Genomic DNA, 11,605 nt, shown 5'->3' with positions numbered 1-11,605 from the left:
ATTAGATTTATTGATCAGGGCTGATAATTTTACTAAAACAATGAATGGAAATTCATTGAAGAATTTGAGAAAATGACAGTGACGCAGACTCTTCAGCACTAGTAAATTAGATGACGTAAGTGCACAAGATGTGAAGAGATACACATTTCAGAGGCAGACCCTCAAGGATAAACCAGGGAAGGAGCAGTGATGATTAACAGGAATGGATGAATACAAAAATCACTATAAAGGAGGACTTGAAAGGCTTACTAGACAGCAGGCAGGCTGGGCATTACATCTATAGAGAGCAGTGTTTCTGTTAAACACGGTATGTGAGAGGAAGCAAAGGGAACGCCGAGACTACATTAACTTATCCACAAATACAGAACTGTTAACTGTTCACTAAAAAAAAAAAGACATTTGAGGCTAGAGAAATGGCTCAGCAGTTAAAAGCACGTGCTACTTTGCAGAGGACCCAGGTTAGATTTCCAGCATCCACATAGTTTCACAAAACTGCTGTATGCCCACTCACAAGGAATCCAATGCCCTCTTCCGGTCTCTGAAGGTACACATACATATATGTTGGCCAAACACTCATCTATATAAAACAAAAAATAAATGTTTATATAAAAAGAAAAGTCACCTGATAGCCAGACACAAAATTAAATATAAATCATAGTTCAAGTAGGAAATTGACAAGGTTTGATACAATAGACTGTGTTCCCATTCCTTTGAACTTTTTATTTTGTGTTTTTGCATCATGCAGACCAGGCTGACCTGAAACTCCCAGAAACCTACCTATCTCTGCTGGAATTAAAGGCATGCGTCACCATGCCTCGTCCTACTGTTCATTTTGTTTTTTAGGTTAATTTGTTTTATGTGTCTAAACATTTAACTCAACTGCATGTCTGTGCACACCATGTGACGTGTATGTACTCTTAAACATTTGCAAGTATGAGAGGAAGAGCTTCCCCCTTCCCAGTATCCATAGACGTACTCTCTGGGAGCAGGGGAAACTAGGCATTTTTATATTATCCTCAAACATACTCTTTAGCAATCTAACAAATGCTCAAACTTAGGCTGTGGGCAAAATTTTGATGCCTTTTGAGAGATGATCTCACTGTAAATCAGATGTGTGAATACATATGTGCATATTTATTTATATGCACATATGCATATATACATATAGATTACATATACATATATCCAAAACTATACTTTCTCCTTGTATCCTGATATTTCTCCAATCTGAAGACCTCTACTTATATAATGTTTCTCTTGGGGCCAAAACACTACAATTCTAATCCTTTCAAACTTGTTTAATGTATATAACCATACTATAGGTTTTTTTTTTCTAAGCTAAAAATACTTTTTATCTTTTGTGTGACATGATGCCTTTCTCTAAAGACATCCTGTCTTGTGTATTCTATGAAACACAAGCATCCAAAGATGAATGAACATTCTTGATGCATTCCAAGAACAAAACAGAACTTTCACTCTCCCTTACAGGAGGCAACACTGAGCTCTGTAGCATGGCCTGTGGAGAATGAACACAAGGAAACTGCCTTTTACTTCTCTTGCCTACTCTTGAAAATATTATTCACACAATCAGTTGAAACAAACAAACAAAAAAAACCCACAGAATTTTATATTAATTCAAAAAGAGTTTAATTCTATTTTATAAAGCCAATTCAAAACTGTGTAATGATCTTTCCACTTCCTGATTCTTATATTCACTAATACACATTTGCTAAAAATAGAAATAAACAAATATTTACCAATCTATCTAGGTGTCTATTTTTGTGTTCTGAAGGACTGAGTCCAGACGCTTGTGCTTTGTAGCTAAGCACTTTGCCAATGAGCTCTATCTCCAGCCCATAAACTCTTTATAGCTTGGGTGGGAAAGTCAACAGCTGACAGAATGCTCTACTAGAACATAGCAACGATTTTCTATTCTCAGTAAAGCATCCTGCTGTTGATTTTCCCACCATTGTACTTTTGACTCAGTCCTATTTCTTCACACTGTATAAACACTGACTAGGATGGCAATGATTCATAAAACAATGTATCATCAGGGGAAGGTGATCAAAGAGCCAACCAATGAGTTCATGACAGAGACCATCCCGTTCCCATTACTAGGGCACCCACTTGGACATTGAGATGCCATTGGGCTACATCTAAGCAGGGGTTCTAGGTTATCTCCATGCATGGTCCTTGGTTAGAGTATCAGTCTCAGAAAAGACCCCAGATTTTTTGGTTCTGTTGCTTTCCTTGTGGAGCTCCTGTCCCCTCCAGGTCTTTCTATCCCTCTCTTCTTTCATAGGATTCCTGCACTCTGCCCAAAGTACTGCTATAAGTCTCAGCATCTGCTTTGATACCCTGCAGGGTAGCAACCTTCAGAGGCCCTCTGTGGTAGGCTCCTGTGCTATTCCCTGTTTTCTGCCTTCTCTGATGTCCTTCTTGTTTGCTTTTCGGGATAAGGATTAATCATCTTACTTAGGGTCCTCCTTCTTGCTTAGCTGTACAAATGTCCTTGTTGTATACTTGAACATCTTTTGAATATATGCCTCGGAATGCTATAGCTGGATCTTGAGGTAGCACTATTTCTAATTTTCTGAGAAAGTGCCAGATTGATTGCCAAAGTGGTTGTACAAGTTTATATTCCCACCAGCAATAGAAAAGTGTTTCCCTTTCTCCACATCCTCTCCAGCATGTATTGTCACTTGAGTTTTTGATCTTAGCCATTCTGATGGGTGTAAGGTGAAATCTCAGGGTGGTTTTGATTTGCATTTCCCTGATGACTAAGGACATTGAGCATTTCTTTGAGTGTTTCTCTGCCATTTGATATTCCTTTATTGAGGATTCTCTGTTTAGCTCTGTACCCCATTTTTAATTGGATTATTTGATTTGTTGCTTTTTAACTTCTTGAGTTCTTTATATATTCTGAATAGTAGCCCTCTGTCAGATATAGGGTTAGTAAAGATCCTTTCTTTGTCTGTAGGCTGTCATTTTATTCTGATGACAGTGTCCTTTGCTTTACAGAAGATTTTCAGTTCCATGAGGTCCCATTTATTGATTGTTGATCTTAGGGCCTGTGCTGGCTGTGTTCTGTTCAGGAAGTTGTCTCCTGTGCCAATGAGTTCAATGCTCTTTCCCACTTTTTCTTCTAAGAGATTTAGTGTGTCTGTTTTTATGTTGAGGTCTTTGATCCACACGGACTTTAGTTTGTGCAGGGTGCTAAATATGGATATATTTGCATTTTGTGCTAAATATGGATATATTTGCATTTTTTTACATGTAGACATCCAGTTATACTAGCACCATTTGTTGAAGGTGCTGTCTTTTTTCCATTGTATGGTTTTGGCATCTTTGTCAAAAATCAAGTTTCTGTAGGTGTGTCGATTTATTTCTGGGTCTTTTATTTGATTCCATTGATCCACCAGCAACAAAATAAGTAATCCAATTAAAAACTGGGGTACAGAGCTAAAAAGAGAATTCTCAGTAGAGGAATATAGAATAGCAGAGAGAGAAACACTTAAATAAATGCTCAATGCCCTTAGTCATCAGGGAAATACAAATCAAACCTACCCTGAGATTTCACCTTACACCTGTCAGAATGGCTAAGATAAAGAACTCAAGTGACAACACATGCTGGAGAGGGTGTGAAGAAAGGGGAACCCTCCTCCACTGCTGGTGGGAATGTAAACTGGTACAACCACTTTGGACTGACATTTTCTCAGAAAATTAGGAATAGTGCTACCTCAAGATCCAGCTTTAGCACTCCTAGGCATATATTCAAAATATGCTCAAGTATACAACAAGGACATTTGCTCAACAATGTTGGTAGCAGCTTTATTCATAATAGCCAGAAGCTGGAAACAACACAGATGTCCCTCAGTTGAAGAATGGATACAAAAATTGTGATACATTTACACAATGGAATACTACTCAACAATTAAAAACAAGAAAATCATGAAATTTGCAGGCAATTGGTGGGAACTAGAAAACATCATCCTGAGTGAAGTATCCCAGAAGCAGAAAGACACACAGGGTATATACTCACTTATAAATGGATATTAGACATATGATACACATACTAAAATCTGTACACCTAAAGAAGCTAATCAAGAAGGAGGACCCTGGGTAAGATGCTCAATCTTCATTCAGAAAGGCAAACAGGACGGACATCGGAAGAGGGGGAAAATAGGGAACAGGACAGGAGCCTACCACAGAGGGCTTCTGAAAGACTCTACCCTGCAGGGTATCAAAGTAGATGTTGAGACTCATAGCCAAACGTTGGGCAGAGTGCAGGGAATCTTATGAAATAAGAGGGAGATAGTAAGACCTAGAGGGAACAGGAGCTCCACAAGGAGAGCAACAGAACCAAAAAATCTGGACACAGCATTGTTTTCTGAGACTGATACTCCAACTAAGGTCCATGCAAAGAGATAAGCTAGAACCCCTGCACAGATGTAGCCCATGACAGCTCAGTGTAAAAGAGGATGCCCTAGTAATGGGAACAGGCGCTGTCCCTGACATGAACTCAGTGCCCTGCTCTTTGATCACCTCCCCCTGAGGGGGGAGCAGCCTTACCAGGCCACAGAGGAATACAATGCAGCCACTCCTGATGAGACCTGATAGACTAGGATCAGATGGGAGGGGAGGAGGACCTCCCCTATCAGTGGACTGGGGAAGGGGCAAGGGTGGAGAAGTCAGAGGGAGAGTGGGATTTGGAAGGGATAAAGTGTAATTAATAAAAATATTACAAAAGATAAAATAATACTTATGAGCCAGTGACATGGTTCAGCAGGTAAAGGTGCCTGGAGCTTGCCCCAGAAACCTGGTAACCAAAGTTCTGACCCCTGAAAGCACGTGGTGGAAGGAGAGAACCAACTGTGACCTCTACACTAACACACTACACTAACATCTTTGCACATGCACTCGCAAATAGATAGATAGATGATAGGTAGATCACTAGATGGACAGACAGACAGACAGACAGATGTTTAAAAATAGACTAAAGTTTATTCTGGATATAATATCATACAGCTGTGATGGAAGCAGAAGGGCCAGAAATTCAGATTCAGCCTTGACTGAATATACTGTTCAGGGGCAACAGTGTCCTAAAAAATAAAAAATAAAATAAAAAACTAAACAAACAAAACAGAAGGGGTTGCTTTACTAGGGATGCCATCACCTTCCAGGGGCATACAGTTGGGACAGATACTCCCACTTAGCCAGGATGTGGGCAGGAAGCACACAGCACAAGAACCCTGGGCATTTTGAGAAAGATGTGGATAGAGCTTAGGAAGACTTGTCACAGATGCCACAGTGTTCCTGGACTGATGACAGCAGGGCCCACCATCCTGCAGGGGAGGAGGCAGTGACTTCCAGAGGGGTGCTCCTGGCAGGAGCTGGAGCGTGTGGAAGAGGATAGATGCAATCACACTGGGCAGGGCTGCAGGGCAGGGATAGGCATTCTGTGACCTGTGTGCTTGTAATGGTCAGCTAGGCATGGCCAGAAGGAATTGGAGGAGGAAAATAAATCTAGCGTAACCCTGTGTTAGAGGCGGGGGGGGGGGGGGGGCACAGCAGTCAGGGTCATGTGGTAAAGGCACTAGATGGTTGTGGAGCAGACAGCAGTTGTGAGGAGACAGGTTAGGCTTCGCTCCTAACTAGTCAGGTGTCTGTCTTTACTGTCTAGGATTTTGTTGTTGTTGTTGTTGCTTTGTTTTTAGAACATTATGGGTGTGTGTTTGAGTGTGTGTGACAAGGGGGAGTGGATACCCACAGAGGCCAAATTTAATTCTTAGATTCCCCAGAGCTGGAGTTATGGGTGGTTGTGGAATGTGTCCTGGAAGCTGATCTCCAGTCATCTGCAAGAGCAGCGAGGGCTCTTAACATCTCACCACCCCATTACGTAAAGTATTTTCATATTGACTTTTCCGTGTTCTTTAATTATGTAAAGATATTTAAAATATCTGTCTTTTCTTTTATTTCCTTTTGTAAAAATCTTGTTTGTTTCTTTTAAAATGTTTAAAATATATGAAACATAAACACAATTTTACATAACTGCCTTATAAATAAGGTATTAATTTTATAATAGTTAAAAAAAGAAATCATAACTTTTCTTAGAAAAAAAGGATCCACATATTAAAAAAAAAGAAAAGGAAAAGGAAAAGAAAAAAGATAAAGCGAAAGAACCCTCTTTAATAGAACTTTAGCCTGATACCAGTTCCGGCCTGCAGGTGGCGATGAAAGCAAAACTTCAAGATGCAAGCTTGGCTGCTTTACTTAGTCATTTATTCAATCATTCGCTCACTACCGCTGGGGATTCCTAGGACCAAGGGCCTCACACTAGCTGGGCAGATCTCCATTGAGCTCCAACCACATCCCAAATATTTTTCTAAAAATCGATCTACTTAATCTCCAAGCATTTTGTCAGTCCCTTGTTCTTCTATTTTCTAGTCTGAATACCGGCTGTAAGCCCTTGCTTTGTTAGACAATCAGCCCCGTGCATGGTGGTCAAGCCACAAGTGGGCTTTTTGGAAGGGTGGCCTGGTGGACATGTGTTTCTCCAGGAGCCTTGGTTGATAGTTCCTGGGTAGGTATAGATTCAAGAGTACAGAGAGCTGCTTTGCAACCTGGGTACCGAGAACTGCTGCAAAGGAAGTGGGCTAGGTCAACAAAATTTATTCTTTATGAGCTTTTAAAATAGAGGAAATGAGCTAAGACATGTGTGACTGAGAATCTAAGGGGACCTTAGATTCAAGGGTAATTGCCTAGATTCTACTAGTTGGCCCTAGAAAGAAAGAAAGAAAAAAAGAAGGAAGGAAGGAAGGAAGGAAGGAGGGAGGGAGGGAGGGAGGGAGGGAGGGAGGGAGAGAGAGAGAGAGAGAGAGAGAGAGAGAAAGAAAGAAAGAAAGAAAGAAAGAAAGAAAGAAAGAAAGAAAGAAAGAAACTGCTAACCCTTTGTGTACATCAAAGCCAGAGTATGTCCAAGCCAGAGAAAATGAAATACAGAAAGCTTTACTCGGCAGTGGACTTAGAAAAAGCTCTGTGGAGCCTCAGTTTCCAGGGGTGAGGAGTCTGCTCAAAGATTGTGCCGTTACTAGAGAGCCTCGCAGATGCAGTACTGATTGACAGCAGAAGATTGAAGACTGCCTGGTAGAGGTCAGCTGATGTCAGCAGAGGTCAGCAGCATGGGAAGTGAAAGGTCCAAGGAGTGAGGCACACAGAATGTGAAGTCTATAAAGGCATCAGGTTCTCAAGTATGCTTAGCACATGAAGATCAGGGTTTGTTCTAGTCTGTCCTGGGTCCAGTTGGATTGTGGTTTTTCATCCCCAGAGCCCTGTGCCCAGGCACCCTTGCAATCCGATACAAAATGACACTTGAGGAAGTACTCACACCTTACACTGAAAGAGCTTAATTAATGCAGAAGCAAGTGTGGACAGACAGATGTGGTGAGTCATCCATTTGGAAGGTGGGTGACCCAGGACAATGTATCACTGTTCCCTGCTTCTCTTTCATTCTCTATAATGCTGAGCACAGAGTCAAGGGTCACATGAATTACCGGAGTGCAACATAGGGGATCCCCAGGAGCAATGCCTGGCACATTCCAAAGACAAGCTGACCGTGAACACAGAGACACTCGTGTCCACTGGCTCTGTGTCTGTGAACTCAACCAACCTGCGTGCAGACTGTGCAAAGAAGGCAAGCACATCTGTGCGAGCATGCGCACATTGTTGTCTCTATGAACACGGCATTTATAATAAGCTAGCTGACACAGAAATGTGGAAGCCATTCAAAGCCAGCTTCCTAGACTGGGGGTCGGGACTCCATATGTGACAGTCAGGAAAACTTTTGCAACAGCAACACTTTTACAAATGCCAAAGACTAAGAATTAGTTCGAGATTCTGTCAGTGCTCACCTGTGTGGCACTGTGATCTCGTGGCAGCACTGGTTCTAAACACAAAAAACCTGTGATCGCTCTGCATTTAGCACATAATAGTGTCTGAACCACCTCAGCTGGAACTGAAGCCTGTGTACTGTGTGTTAGGAGCTGCACGGGGGGGGGGGGGGGATTTTTGTAAATTTTCTCTTTCAGCGTTTTTCCCTTTCCTTCCTTTCCTTTCTCCCTTCCTATCTTTCTATTGTTGTTTTTTGAGACAGTGTCTTTTTAGGTAGCCCTGAGTTCTGGCTGTCCTTAAATCTGCTGTGTAAACCAAGCTGGTCTCAAACTCACAAAGATGCACCTGCCTCTGCCTCTGCCTCTGCCTCTGCCTCTGCCTCTGCCTCTGCCTCTGCCTCTGCCTCTGCCTCTGCCTCTGCCTCTGCCTCCTGAGTGCTCGAATTAAAGACACTTGTCACTGCAGGGCTTTTATTGCACTGCTCATTTTCTAATTCTTGAAAATTTACTCTCTTATTTTAGGTGTATTATACACACATAAAAGTACACACATTCTACATAAAAGTGTGCCTGTGGGAGTCATAAGACAGTATCAGATCTCCTGGAACTGAAGTTATAGAGGAGTGTGAGCTACTCTGTGGGTTCTGGAACTCATACTCAGGCCCTCTGCAAACTCACAAGTCCTCTTAGCGACCAAACCTACTCACCAGCATAGAATTTCTGCCTTTATAGAAACAAACATACTTGTTTAATCTTGAAAACAAAGTTGTTTGTTGTTGTTGTTATTTTTTCTTTAAATATTTCCTACTGTCATTCTTCAGTGTGTAAGGCTCAAATCCATGTATGCCTTTGGGCTGTATTGTCTTGCACTGTCTGATTTTTTAAATGGCCGTTTGATTTGCCAACTTGAATTTCATTAAAGAAAATCTTTAAATTAACTTTGGCTTGGGATTAGGGCAGGATTTTCGGCACTTTCAGAATTGGCCTTAAAGGTGTGTCTGCCATTGTGTCCTGTGTGTTTATACAAAGTGGTGTTCTTGGAACTGATGAAAATGAAATCCAAATATTAACTCTGAAAAATGTCGGAGATGCTGTGTAGTGATATCGTCAGCCTGACGGGCACTAGGTCACCCAGGATACTAACCTCTGTGCATGTCTGTGTAGGCTTTCCTAGGCTGGATTGGTTGGGCTGGGCGTGGGAGGCCTCCTTCAAGCGCAGGCAGCGCTATTCCTCGGAAGGAGAACCCGAGCTGAGTGACAGCGCTCAGCGCTCTGCTTCCTGACTGCACAGGCAATGCAGTGTGTCAGCCCCTCACACGGCTGTGCCACGCCTGTCTTCCCTGACACGACAGACTGCTCCTGAACTGTGGGCCAAAGCAAGGTCCTTAGGCCATATGAGGACTTGAGCACATGAGGAGCTGGCATCTGTAGGAATCTCCAGGGCAGCCCCTAAGAACGCCAATAGAGGAATAACATGGTTCCTGAAAGGAAATCTAAATAAGCCCTCCAAACCTGCTTGTACTTCACTGACTAAAAATGACTATTTTGGGTGTCACGCAGATGGGCACTCTGTCTTAGTTTCCCACTAGGTGTGCCGTTTAGAACACCTATTACACTAACGATGACCACATCGGCATAGCTGCTTTCAGAGATCCGGAGACAGATTGCCAGCAGATTAAGCAGTCAGACTCCTTTGTTTCTCTTAAGCATCTGAATCCTCCAAGCAAGATGATGACTGCTTGTTAGTCAATCCCAGAACCCATGAAGGCATTTCCATTTGTGTGGGGAGCAGCCTTGCCCCCTTCAGGCTGATTCTGACTCCTTTTCAGCCATAGGAGGGAGCCCCACTAAAGCTTTGTCTGTAGTCTTTATGCACTTGATCATCGTGTCCCAAAGCTTCCATGCCAAAAGGCAGGCAGCGTAGTCACTTGGAGTTGTTAGTCCCTGTCACTGTGAGAAAATACCCAGGGCAAATAATTTATAAGGAATAAAGGTTAACTTTGTTTACTGTCTTTGAGATTTCAGCCATAGTTTATTGGCCCCTTATTTTGGGGCCTGTGTTGACAGGTCAACACATCATGGCAGGAGCACATGGTGGAGGAAATTGTTCACTTCATGGCAGCTGGGAAGCTGGAAAGGCAGTGTGTCTATCAGATCCCTCCCAGGGTACCTACGAAGCTGGGAAGGCTACAACACAAAGACTGAAAGACCTACCAACAGGCTTTATATTTCTTACAGGTTTAACTGCCTCCCAACATCACCAAACTGCAGACCAAGCCTTGACATACAGCTTTGCAGGAGGAGGGGGGACAAGCCAGATCCAAGTAATAGGAAGGATGTAGCAAGAGGTATGGATGGCAGGGACACACCTGAGGGACGAGCCTGCGATGCATGGGTTTCCAGCCTTCACAGATAGGCTCCCTGACTTTTTCTCTCTTCTTTGGTGTATTTTCTCCTTTCAATGGCGTTGACATTATCTTCTGATGTTTTGTTTCATGAACTCCTTCATTTTCTCATATTACTTTTGTGTGTGCATGTGTGTTTGACACAGCCCTGGATGGACTAGTACTGTGTAGCCCAGGCTGGTCTTAAACTCATGGCAATCTTTCTGTCTCAGCCTCCTAAGAGCTGGAATTATGGGTCCATATCACCATGATTGGCTCTCTTAGTTTCTTCATGTAGAAAGCATAGGTGTGAGGTCCACAAACAATCTCCTCTTTCTGATTGATGTCTTCCTCTTTCATCAGTGTGGTCAGATCCCTACGGTGTCACAGAGGAGCCCCACTTTAATGTTACTGAGATGTCTCAGTGGTCCCAGGTATCTTGAGATTTGGGGTTTGTTTTGTCAGACTTTAACGGTAGAAAATTTATGTACTTTAATGACTACCCATTTCCCACAAGAGTTCTCATGTCTCTCTGTCTTTCTGCCTCTCTCTCTCTCTCAGAGTTATTTCTGATACCTTTTGTTTGCTACCTTGACAACATGAAAATAATTCACACGATTAACTTAAAAGATGTCCAGATAAGAGAGTAATGAGGAGCTGGATGCAATGGTACGGAGGAGGAGCTCATTGCAGGCTAGAAATGGAGTACCAGCCTGGACAGGGAAAAAGCACGTTTTTAAAAAAAAGTTAAAAAACAAAACAGTAACACAAGACTAAATTTATATAAAGACAAACACGTTCACTTGTGTAAGGTTGTCTAAAATGACTACTTAATGGGCACTAGAAGGTACATTAACTTTTGATATAATCAATGAATCCTTTGAACAACCATCTAAGAAACATCTACTGGTTGCTTTCTCCATTCTTGTGACAGTAAAAAGTCCAGAGAACCTAATTTAAACAAACATTCTTTTGCTCTTTTGTCTCAAAAAGTAACTTCTGAAGTGATGAGTTCAAAACTTCAAGCCCTGTGCATTACATTGTAAGAAACAAAATGAAACAAAAGTATTTTTTTGTGTATCAGAAGCAGAATACACAACAGGGTTTGTTTCTTTGGACAAAAGAACATGCTATTCCTTTCTATCACTTCCAGCTGTATGATCTGCCTTCAGATCACAAGTTAACAGCACAGATTGCATATGAATCACCAGTCTTCAGGAAGATTAACCAGGCTGATGGTTGAAAGTGGAGAGGGAGCCACCAGATTCCACTTCTCAGGAGAAATCATTCTACCTAACCTGATGTCAACTCTACTCCCAGGAAGGAATGGAA

The sequence above is a fragment of the Psammomys obesus genome, unplaced genomic scaffold (genome assembly GCF_907164565.1).
Source record: "Psammomys obesus unplaced genomic scaffold, mPsaObe1.curated_primary_1811, whole genome shotgun sequence".
Classification (NCBI taxonomy): Eukaryota; Metazoa; Chordata; class Mammalia; order Rodentia; family Muridae; genus Psammomys; species Psammomys obesus.
The sequence above is the reverse complement of the archived record's forward strand: the minus strand, read 5'-3'. Positions refer to the sequence as shown.